At 40.5% G+C, this 13,293-nt stretch overlaps 1 long non-coding RNA gene across 1 annotated transcript in view; it reads left to right on the forward strand.

Annotated features, from left to right (window-relative positions):
- Positions 1 to 10,343: 10,343 nt before the first annotated feature.
- Positions 10,344 to 13,293, forward strand: part of LOC145659371 (uncharacterized) — a 6,724-nt gene continuing 3,774 nt past the window's right edge. The window contains exons 1-2 of the long non-coding RNA XR_014125564.1: positions 10,344 to 10,772; positions 12,231 to 12,543. This is a non-coding gene — a long non-coding RNA (uncharacterized LOC145659371). The remainder of the gene's footprint in view (positions 10,773 to 12,230; positions 12,544 to 13,293) is intronic.

The following is a 13,293-nucleotide window of genomic DNA, read 5'->3' on the forward strand; positions in this document are numbered from 1 at the left end:
AACACCCGAGTGGATGTGCTCGCCCAACAATACACAGCAGAAGCATGGCCCACAAGCTCAGAGCCGGTTTTCTCACCCACCTGCTTTTTGGCGTCCCTGGAATGGGAATTGGACCAACAGATCAAGGCTGCTAATCCTCATCCACAATGTCCTGCCAATCGCCTGTATGTCCCCCCAGCACATCGAGGCGTACTTATCACGTGGGCACACACATCCTTGGGGACGGATCACCCAGGCGCAGCCCACACCGCGCAACTGATCGGAGCACATAATTGGTGGTCTGCTATGCCCAAAGACATAGTGAGGTATGTGGCTTCCTGTCCCGATTGCGCATGCAGCAAGATGCCTCTGGCAGGGAAACTCTTCCCCTTGCCTACACCCCACTGACCATGGTCCCACCTAGCAGTGGACTTTGTAACCGACTTACCAGTCTCTGAGGGCAACACCATGATCCTGAGTGTCGTGGATCGGTTCTCAAAGATGGTTCGATTTGTCCCTTTGGTAGCCATGCCCACCGCATTAGAGATGGCTACTTACTGTTCCGCCAGGTCTTCAGACAATTCGGTCTACCTGAGGACATCGTTTCAGACCGAGGTCCCCAATTTATATCACAGGTATGGAAGGAACTACTGGGCAAGCTTAACATCACGGTTAGCTTGACGTCTGGTTACCACCCCCAGGCCAATGGGCAGGTGGAACGAGTTCACCAGGAGCTGGGTAAGTTCTTGCGCCTCTATTGTAACCACCACCCAGAGAAACAGAGTACATATCTCCCATGGGCAGAATACGCGCAGAACTCCATACAACACACGGGAACTGGTCTCACCCCCTTTGAGTGTGTTCTAGGCTACCAACCGCCTCTCTTCCCCTGGAATGTCCCTACATCGGACCAGCTGGCGGTGGATAGATGGTGCCGGGAGAGCGAACAGACCTGGGAAGAGACATACCAGAACCTACGTAGAGCGATTGCTGCCTACAAGAAGAAGGGTGACCAGAAAAGAGTAGAGACCCCCAAGTATGAGATCGGGCAGAAGGTGTGGGTCTCTACCAGGGACGGCCGTGCAGGTGCCACAGGCAAGCTCGAGGCAAGGTATGAGGGCCCCAATTCCACTACTGGCCGGGTTAATGAGGTAACCTACAGAGTGGGCCTGACGGGGAGTAGTTGGGTTTCCTGGGCCTTCCACGTATCCTTGCTGAAGCCCGTGGAGGAGGGGGATTCCCTGGATGTCCCTCCCCCGCCTCTGGAGACAGAGTTGGGCCCAGCATGCAGGGTGCGTTCTCTGCTGGACTCCTGTAGGAGGGGGAGGGGCTTCCAGTACCTTGTGGACTGTGAGGGATACGGCCCTGAGGAGCGCTGTTGGGTCCCGGCCTCCCAGATTTTGGACCCCGACCTCATTGCCCCGTTCCATAGGTGGCGCCCGCAGAGGTTTGCCCCGGGTCGGCGGGGTCGGCCGCGGGCCAAGGGCCGGACGGGGCCTTTGGGGGGGGAGGAGTTCTGTCATGGTTGGCTGGTCCCCTAAAGGGGGGGACACGCCCCTGCCAGACCAGGACCGTGTCACTCACTTTCCCCGTTCGCAATCACGTGTCTTCTGACAGGAGACACCTGGGTCTCATTTACCTGTATGTGTATTTGTACACCCACAGGTTCGGAGGGATGGCGCTGCACATTATTAGTCAAACCACACAAGCCTACTGGAGAGACGTTACTCTGCTCCTGAAAAGCCACTAGACTCGGTATCGCTGCTTTGAGAGAATGGATAATAAAGATCCTGTTACTGGAACTTCGCCTCTCGCTTCATCTCTGCCACCGATGTCACACCCACAAAGCCTCGATTTAAATACCCCAACATTAGGAGCTTGTGTTGTCTTTTTTGCTGATCTAGCAATCAAAACACTACTGACAGAACGTGACATTACAATATGCAGACTTCAGTGTATTTAACTGGAAATGCCGAAACAGATTTTATTGTGTTATTCAACATTTATTAATAACTGGCAGTGGTGACTGAAATAGTTATACAGGAACACTGCAGCTATGTGTTTTTTCTTGGTCAAAGCAGGGTCACTTTCTTAAAACATGCTAGAAACATTGCCATCTTGTGGAAAAAATGTGCCTTGATCTTAAATGCTTCTTGGGTTTGCAGACAGGAAGCTGTTTTTTAATCAGGACACACTGGTCCATAAACTTCATGATCAGAAGCATTATTAATTCTATTGATCTTTCTGAATGTTAAGAGAGCTTGGATTAAGAGGTCTATAATTCCAAGCAAATTCACTTATGTACACATGCTAATGCAGTTTGATTTTATTACTTCAAGAGTCAAATATGTGGCTTATTAACTTACAGTTGTGCATATATTGAGAGAGAGAAAGAACATGCAACATATAAAGTCATAACATCCTCCTGTTATGCCATTACTCAGTGTGGAACCAAAGCAGTTTACACACAAAAACACTCTCAGAAGGGGGTTAATGTTCACACTACACAGAACTTGCTGATTCTGCAAGTTGAGGAATACAGCGAGTCCTCAGTCAAAAAAACGGATCGAGACATGACCTTCACCACAAGAGTAATAGGACAAACTGTGTGTGTGTGTTGCTGTATGTCTGTGTGTCGGTGGGATGCATGACAATGTGAATGACCGAAGGGTGTAAATTATGAGGGGATATTTTTCCATGAAATGAATAAGACTTCAAAGACTTCCTCTTTTTCAGGCCCATTTTAGTTTGTTTTTTAAAATATTTTTACATTTTTATTTATGAAGTTTTATTTGGGTGCAATCCAAGTCTTCTGGCATATGAGTTGAATTCTATAAGATATTTATTAATTTCATCTTAAGGGGTTTGACTGGTCCCTTTACAAAATGTAATGTTTTTATGTCTCTTTCTATCAAGAAGTTGAAACAAAATCTGTCTTAGATGACCTGCAAAATACATTTCCCCATCAAGCAGGTTTCACATTATCTCATTAGTGGTAGGTCTCTGCTGTATTTGAACAGTAGGAAAGAGGGTTCCTTTGGGAAAAATCTTATCTATGTGCACATGTATGAATGCATGAACTGTGTGTGGGTGAGCACATGCATGCATACAGACTGTAGTGAGCATTCATTTCAAAATTTGCCGTGTGATCACATGCAGTCTAAAGCGCTCATTCCTTACCTTTTCACCTGAAATCTTGTTGGCTCCATATCTCGCCCATAAATTTTGGAAGCCGAAAAAGGATCCGTGCCTGACCCGAGTGAGCCCACCTTCCCTAGCTGTATTATACACACATATAAATACATACATACATCTTACTCTCTCTTGTTATCTGTGGAACGAAATCTGCAGCAATAGTTTCATTAATTTGAAAATGAACGTTGCAGTTGAAAAACTAAATTGAAACTGAAACTTCAAGTTTTGATTTTGAACTTTGAAAAATACAACAATTTTATTCAAACTAAAAATAAGTGCAGGAAACGTTTCTGTTTAAACACAGCTTTGATTAAATGATTGAATATGATTTATTAATTCAAAATAATTCTGTTTTCACTTTTATAAGCACTTTGAGATCTTAATCTAGTTAGTACACTGAGAGCACATTATCAGACTATATTCAATATTACATTATGTTACATAATGAACTAACCTATAACTCACTTACTCTAGTTAGTACACTGAGAGCACATTATAAGAATATATTCAATATTACATTATGTTACATAATGAACTAACCTATAACTCACTTACTCTAGTTAGTACACTGAGAGCACATTATCAGACTATATTCAATATTACATTGTTACATAATGAACTAACCTATAACTCACTTACTCTAGTTAGTACACTGAGAGCACATTATCAGACTATATTCAATATTACATTATGTTACATAATGAACTAACCTATAACTCACTTACACTAGTTAGTACACTGAGAGCACATTATCAGACTATATTCAATATTACATTATGTTACATAATGAACTAACCTATAACTCACTTACTTTAGTTAGTACACTGAGAGCACATTATCAGACTATATTCAATATTACATTATGTTACATAATGAACTAACCTATAACTCACTTACTCTAGTTAGTACACTGAGAGCACATTATCAGACTATATTCAATATTACATTATGTTACATAATGAACTAACCTATAACTCACTTACTCTAGTTAGTACACTGAGAGCACATTATAAGACTATATTCAATATTACATTATGTTACATAATGAACTAACCTATAACTCACTTACTCTAGTTAGTACACTGAGACCACATTATCAGACTATATTCAATATTACATTGTTACATAATGAACTAACCTATAACTCACTTACTCTAGTTAGTACACGGAGAGCACATTATAAGACTATATTCAATATTACATTATGTTACATAATGAACTAACCTATAACTCACTTACTCTAGTTAGTACACTGAGAGCACATTATCAGACTATATTCAATATTACATTGTTACATAATGAACTAACCTATAACTCACTTACTCTAGTTAGTACACTGAGAGCACATTATAAGACTATATTCAATATTACATTATGTTACATAATGAACTAACCTATAACTCACTTACTCTAGTTAGTACACTGAGACCACATTATCAGACTATATTCAATATTACATTGTTACATAATGAACTAACCTATAACTCACTTACTCTAGTTAGTACACTGAGAGCACATTATAAGACTATATTCAATATTACATTATGTTACATAATGAACTAACCTATAACTCACTTACTCTAGTTAGTACACTGAGAGCACATTATCAGACTATATTCAATATTACATTGTTACATAATGAACTAACCTATAACTCACTTACTCTAGTTAGTACACTGAGAGCACATTATAGGACTATATTCAATATTACATTATGTTACATAATGAACTAACCTATAACTCACTTACTCTAGTTAGTACACTGAGAGCACATTATCAGACTATATTCAATATTACATTGTTACATAATGAACTAACCTATAACTCACTTACTCTAGTTAGTATACTGAGAGCACATTATCAGACTATATTCAATATTACATTATGTTACATAATGAACTAACCTATAACTCACTTACTCCTATTAGTACACTGAGAGCACATTATCAGACTATATTCAATAGTACATTATGTTACATAATGAACTAACCTATAACTTTGCCATCAAGGTTCACATTCATCATATTAACCCTAAGACATCACAGCACATCAGCTGCATATATTTAGCTAATAAATAATAACAAATAATAAATCAATTACACAACACACAACAAATACTAACACAACAACTCACTGCTTTTCATACAACACAGACTAACACAGCGCACACAGCTCTTCACAGAACACAGACTAACACAACAACTCACTGCTCTTCACACAACACAGACTAACACACACAGCTCTTCACACAACACAGACTAACAACACACAGCTCTTCACACAACACAGACTAACAACACACAGCTCTTCACACAACACAGACTAACACAACACACACAGCTCTTCACACAACACAGACTAACACAACACACACAGCTCTTCACACAACACAGACTAACACAACACACACAGCTCTTCATATAACACAGACTAACACAACAACACACAGCTCTTCACACAACACAAATTAACATAACAACACACAGCTCTTCACACAACACAGACTAACACAACACACACAGCTCTTCACATAACAGACTAACACAACGCACACAGCTCTTCATACAATGCAGACTAACACAACACAAGACAGCTCTTCACACAACACAGAGTAACACAACACACACAGCTCTTCACACAACACAGACTAACACAACATACACAGCTCTTCACACAACACAGACTAACACAACGGTGAATATTAATAGACTGTGAATATTACAGCAGGACACGTCCTCAAATACATGTAAGCTGTGAATATTACAGCAGGACACGTCCTCAAAGACACATGTAGACTGTGACTATTACAGCAGGACACGTCCTCAAAAGCACATGTAGAATGTGACTATTACAGCAGGACATGTCCTCAAAGACAGTGCCCACAAAGAGGCTTTTATTGTAAAACACATTTAAAGAAGGCAAGAGGTGAGGAAACATCTCTGGTTATTCTAGGAAATATGACCTGCCACCTAAAGCTCCTGGAGCCCCAACTCCAAACCCTACACACAATAACCTAACAACATTCTGAACATTTACTTTAACTAAATGCAGTTCCATTGTTCCTGCACATGTGCAATGGCACAATTCATTATCTAATTAAGCATAACACTTAAATACCCAATTAAGCATAACATCTGACTTTCTGATCTATTCATGATCAGATAATTATGAAGTGAGAGCTTAGATACATCTTATAAATGATTACTAATATATTAATTCATGGTGAATAACACTAACTCATTAGTTCATGATTAGTTCATTAAGATCCAGCTAGACAGTAACCATGATAAATGATTACTAATATATTAATTCATGATGAATAACACTAACTCATTAGTTCATGATTAATTCATTAAGATACAGCTAGACAGTAACCATGATAAATGATTACTAATATATTAATTCATGATGAATAACACTAACTCATTAGTTCATGATTAATTCATTAAGATACAGCTAGACATTAAGCATGATAAATGATTACTAATATATTAATTCAAATAATAGATGCTTTTCATGTCTTTACATGTTTCAGGGGTGCTTTTTGGGTCTGGCTTAGGGTCAAGCTTAGTGTGAGCACCTGTGAGGTCACGTTTGGTACTTTCAGCATGTTCAGTTGTCCTGTGTCATTGTGCTTGTGGTAGATCTGAAAGCTGATTGGCTACCTGTCACAGAGGAAGCACAGCATACCAGGATTGGACTGAATAATTTGAAAATGTTTTGGTGGCTGAAAATTTAATTCATTGTGTTACCCAGTGTTTACATGCTATATTCACAGATCATCATGACTAGACTAGCTGTTGCCAGCTTTAATTTTATGGGTAGCAGAAGTCAGCATTATTTTTAAAAAATGTTTAGTAGAATATATTTCACCTGTATATTTTTGTAAAGGTTAAAAGTGTTAACTTGTAGCACAGAGACTACATTTTTTTGTGAAAATCATAATACTGGTGTATTTCTACTGCTATGATATTTGAAACAAAGAGGCAGGAGACATCCCTTTAAAGAGCTGGTCTTGGGTAGATAAAGGGGTGGAGCCTTATTTTAAAGAGCTGGTCCTGGGTGGAGAAAGGGGTGGAGCCTTATTTTAAAGAGCTGGTCCTGGGTTCCTGGAGGGCTGCATTCTCCCTTTTGGCAGGATCTCCATCTCCAATACACATAATATTTTATGTGACGTTGTTGCATTTGTATAATCGTATACGTTCCGGTGATGTAACTGGAGAATGAAGAAATATCCCGGATAGGTATGTTGAGTCTGCCCCCTAGTGGTGAAAGACGTGTCATCATGACCTTGACATAATCACTCGGGCAAGAGCCTCTAAAAGTCTAGGCACAGGTCTACAGTAGTGACTAGAATGGGCGGAGTATTCTATATCATCAAGACCCTGGAGCTGTTTCTGAACCTAACTATTAATGCCCTGCCTTAAAGTGATTTCTAAGCAAACCACAGAGCACATGTTGAATAGGAAAGTATTTTAATATTCAGAGAAAAAGCAAATTCATTAGACAATAAAGTATTAAAAATTTGTATTAAAAGTATTAAAAACTAGATAATCCATAAATCAATTTTTTAAATGAATTTTTAACTGTCACGGTACAGTCCCTCCTCCCAGATGTCTCCGTGTGTGTGTTTGTTTGTATGGCCATGCCCTCCTGGTGCGTGTACTTAAGTAGTGTGTGTGTACCTGCAGTAAAGGTGTGTGCGTGTTACTGTAGTGTTTGTACATGCAGTAAAGGTGTGTGTGTGTGTGTGTGTGTGTACTTGCAGTAAAGGTGTGTGTGTGTACCTGCAGTAAAGGTGTGTGTGCGTTACTGTAGTGTGTGTGTTACTATAGTGTGTGTACCTGCAGTACAGGTGTGAGTGTTACTGTCGTGTGTGCACCTGTAGTACAGGTTCGTGTTCTTGCTGGTCGGTGTACATGACAGGTACGCAACCCTCTACCCAAGAGTCTCTGACACTGGCCTGGGGTTCTGGGTCCTCCATCCACAAGAGGGCACTGCCAGCATCCTCGCCCTCATCCCTCACCACGAACATCCACTCCACTGTGGGGACGAGGGTTTTCCATGCCAGCCACACGGTAAAGGGCACCTGCTGCTTCAGGGAGGAGACCAGCAATCTGACTGGTACCAGGATAATGACAGTTATACTCAACAGAGAGGAGACCAGTAATTCACCACGTTCTGACTGGGACCAGTAAAATGACATTTACACTCAATAGTGACAGCATTAACAAACGTGAGCTTGGGGATCCCAGTGGCTGGGAACAGGTGAGGGAGACCCGAAGTCATTTTGCCCCATATATATAGATTATATATATAGATTAACAATATATATATATATATATATATATATATATATATATATATATATATATATATATATATATATATATAGGTTAATAATATTCTCATTAATACTTTAGCTTGCGTTAAGAAAACTGTAACAGTGAGGGGAAAAAAACTAAAATCCTCCTTAAGTGGATTAATATTAAATGAAATACACATGAATTGAGGCATTTTAAAACAAAATACAAATATATAATCAATCATCTTTATAAATATGATGTTATTTTTTTTTAGCCCTAAAAGGTGCTCATTAAAACCGCCTCTTATCAAATCTGAGTCTATAAACTCTTCTCAGATCTGAATCTCAGTGTAAAACTCTTGTTCTAGAATCTTTCTCACCGAAACCGGATGCAGCGGCTCACGTGCTTCTGCAGACACACGTCACAGCGCGTGTCCAGAACACCTCCGACCTCCCCGATTACGTGCGCCACCTCCTCGTCGCCCTCCTTCAACGCGCGACAGTTGAAGCGCTTTATGAGGTTGCAGGTCACTTCTGTCCTACTCGCTCAAGGCTCCAAACCAGCGCCTGTGGAGCTGTTCCATCATCTGCCCGATAGATGGCGGTAGACGAACCACACTGGATTTTAAAGATGCGCTACGAATTCCGATGTGGTCCATGTTCTTCATATTTGGAGTCAAAAAATAAACTTTCCTGAAAGGTGATGAATACTTTAGAATTTCCCAAATAAACTAACGTGATCACACAATTTCAACTGCTTACTTACTGGAATCTCAGCTTATTTCTGCACAGCCCAGTTAATATTCTATGTTAATGACGTCTGTATTGATTGACATTATTTCTTAGAAATGTAGTGTGGCGTCTGTAAAAGATTAAGTTTGTGTTAGTATGTGTGTATAATTGGCGATCAACACTGAGGACATGAAGTGGTCTGTATGGGTGTACTTGGGGAGGGGTGATATTAACCTTTAGGTTCCACAGCAGATGCACAACATATCCCAGTGTGCATGTTTTTGTGAATAACTTTGTAATTTAACATATATTGATATATTGGGATATATATATATATATATATATATATATATATATATATATATATATATATATATATATATATATACATATATATATATTGATATTGATATTGGGATCTTGTGACAGTGGAATTCTTTACACTGTGCTGCATCGCTGTTATGCCACACACCTAACCAGGAGAGCTCTTGGACTAGTGTGTCAGGACTAACTGAGGGGTTTAAGATCTTTTTCTTGTGAACCGGGACTAACCAGTGGGTTAATCCCTTGGACTAGTGAGCCAGAGACAGATACAGTCATCTTTATTGAGAGGGCACATGTAATAAAAAAGCATTCTCCTTCACACAAGAAGTTTTACAGATCCAGAGTAAAACACCTCCATGTGAAAAATGCAACTAAGCACATTTTAATTCACAATTATAATTCTAAAATTTGATACAAATTAAAAAAAAGAAAAAAAAACATAAGATATCTCTATTTTTCTGTTCTAGTTTGGCTATAGCCAAACTGTTGGCTATAACAGGAGCTGCCATGGCGATAGCAGGTACCTCACGTGTGTTTCATTCCTACAGCAGTTGCTCTGGACCTCTGACAATGATCGAAGCTGTTCAAGCTCTGATAGCAAAAGATGATCAGGACAGAGTTTTGTCAATCACTTTTTATTAATCAACAACAAGACTTGTGAGGCATGATGAGATATTAGCATATTAGACTAGTATCTTACGCATTAGACCATCCCAAACAGAATAAGAAAACCTGCTTATACTGCAGATGTCAAGATTGTTACTATATCATCCATCCAGAGTGTGTGTGTATGTGTGTGTGTGTGTGTGTGTGTGTGTGTGTGTGTGAGAGAGAGAGAGAGAGAGAGAGAGAGAGAGAGAGAGAGAGAGAGAGAGAGTGAGAGAGAGAGAGAGAGTAACTGGGCCTTTAAAATGGATTACATCCTGGGTCTCTGAGGAGCTTAGAGTGAGTGTAACTAGCCCATCGAGGGATAGTATTACAGATCACATTCGGAAGGCGCAAATACACACAAACAGAGGCACATGTACGCTGTGTTGCAGCGGCTGCGACGTGTCCTCGGCCTCGACGGACACGCAGGGGTGCAAATTGACATGATTGACATGTGCTCCGCCCTCTACTTTCCCCCAGGTGTTCCTGTACTCTCACCTTTCTCAAGAAAACGAAAGTATTTTTTGAACTGTCGCCATTATTGAAAATTGGGCGGATTGGCGATACGCGCGTTTAAAAATATTTCACGGTAAGTTCATTCTATTTGTTAAATGTCGATGCAGTTTAAACAACATGTTTTGTAAGTACATAGTTCTGTGTTTAAATCGTAGGTTCACCCAAAAGTGGATTAAATTTAAAGATTAAAGTCCTGGTGAAGTTAACAATACACAACTAAAATGACGGACACTAAAATGGCGAACGCTCAATACGATCGCATATTTAAAAAATAATTGAACGGGGTCAGATATACGTTGTCAGTTATTGTAAACGTCGTAAAATCGTACCAGTTAAAACTCCTCTGGTCTAAACGTAAAGTTGCCGCTGTGATGTGTGTTTTTTTTTACAGTCATTTTTTAGTGTTGTCCACATTCTCAGTGGACAGTTCAGATTCCCTGTATAGTTCATTAGCTGTAGTGTTACCTGTAGTTAGGATGGGACGGTCGACACTGAGGTTTCTACGCTTGTTTCGAGTTTCTGAAGCGCAGCGGTTTGAAACGCTGATCCGAAGTGTGGCTCAAAACGGCCATGTCACGTGACCACAGGTGAACTAAGCTTGTGTTTCTATAGGTGTTATACAGTACCTGCTGCTCCTGGCTTTGACTGACAGTGTCTGAAACACACCTGATCATACATCTGTCTCAGTCACACACTCTATGAATGCTTATAAGTCAAGAAAACACACCCCAACCTTGAGGGGTTTTGTGAGAACAGAGAATTTGAGAGACAGAGAGATTCAGTGTTGTCTAGATAGAAGGTTATTGATAGGACATATTAACTGATAGGCTAGTGAGAGACATCCAGTGAGCAGTAGTTATAGATACAGTGACATTAATATATACAAAGTGTGTGTAGAGAGAGATCCTCTGGTTTACTGACAGGAGTGATGTGCTGTATATTCACACTGTCATGACATCCCCTCCCCCAAACGTCTGTGCATGTGTGTGTGTGTTTGTTCGTCTGTATGTGTTTCACACCAGCTCCTCGTTGTGTATCGTTAATGTACGTGTATATAAGTCTTTTCTCTAAGTGTGATTGTTGTCGATGTTTAACACTCATAGCCTGCATGCTATGTCTTCATTGTTTTATGTAAATAAATGTATCGATTAGTCGCTCCCAGCTTCCATCTTCCATGTTTTCCCTGTCTTGTGTATTTCAGTTCCATGCCTTAGTTTCGTTTTCTCCGACCCTTGTTTGATTGCTTACACCTGTCCATCGTTTCTAACTTAAGTTCATGTATTTAAACGCTGCCTTGTTCCCTTAGTTTTTGACTGTTCGTTGTTGTTGTTTACTTCATTGCATTTATGTGGTTGTTTTTTTTAATTCATGCTTGTGTGTTTATTTGAATCTGTATTTCAAAGCCTTCATTTTTGTTAAGCTGTTTTGTTTAGCCTTTGTGTTTCGTAGTCTCTGTTATGCTTCACCTGTTTACCTTCGTGTATCTTAGCCCTTGTCTTGTAATCATGTATTCTCATACTCTCCGTGTCAGCTCTTTGACCCTGGACTACCTAAGGACTCTGATTTAGGATTTGCCCTTAAATTGCCACTGGAGGATCTTGGAGGGCCCTGAGTGTGGTCCCAGGCTGGACTCTGCAGAGTTCTACGGACCCACTCCAGACTACCGGGGCTGATACAGTGAGGTCCAGTATTCGGAGTCTGACTCCACAGGGTTCTACTACCCTGCGGGTTATGAGAGGAACGGGGAGTGCAACGATGTTAGTCTGCGGATGGACTCGGAGTTCGACCATGGGGAGGATCTCATAATGGCGGTGGAGGAGGTCCTCCATAGGTACCCTCCCTCGGTCAGCAAAATCACATCTGCAGATTACAAGAGCCTGTCCCTGTCACCATGTCTGTCCCCATCACGCTGTCTGTGTCAGTCACTTTGTCCCCCTTTGTCAGTGCCTGTGTCTGTCAGTGTGTCTGTCCCTGTGTCTGTTGTCGTCCTGGTCCCTGTCCTTTCCCCGGCTGTCCTGCTTGCACTGGCCCATGTCAGATCGCTCGGTCCTCCTGCCTTGCCATTCGGCATTGGTTTCGGGGCCGTAGCCCGATAGGCTGGCACCGGGAGTCACGCCATTGGGGAGGAACTCTGTCATAATACGGTCCCTCCTCCCAAATGTCTCTGTGTGTGTGTGTGTGTGTGTGTGTGTGTGTTCGTCTGTATGGCCACACCCTAGTTGGCGTTTACAGTTACTAACGAGTAGACACGTTACTCCATGTGCTCTCTGTATAGATTTAGTTTCACTTTCATGTTTTAGCATATTTCTCCTCTGGTAATACTGTTTCATATCAGCTGTACTTCCTTTGTCTATTAGTCATTGAGTTTGGGATGTTAAGTCAGTAATTTAAATGTTAGTCATGGCTACAGCATTTCTTTATCAAGTCATTTAATCAGTTCCAGAGATTCGCCACTAGATGGCACCCAAGTACCAGTTACATTGATCGTAGTATAGACATTATAATTGACTGTGTAAACCTTTTCTGTTATTGTGCATGATGTCATTTACAAACAACAATGACATTTAAAGTAATCTCTGTATTTGTGTTTTACA

The sequence above is a fragment of the Electrophorus electricus genome, chromosome 1 (assembly GCF_041902795.1).
Source record: "Electrophorus electricus isolate QZ-2024a chromosome 1, ASM4190279v1, whole genome shotgun sequence".
Taxonomy (NCBI): Eukaryota; Metazoa; Chordata; class Actinopteri; order Gymnotiformes; family Gymnotidae; genus Electrophorus; species Electrophorus electricus.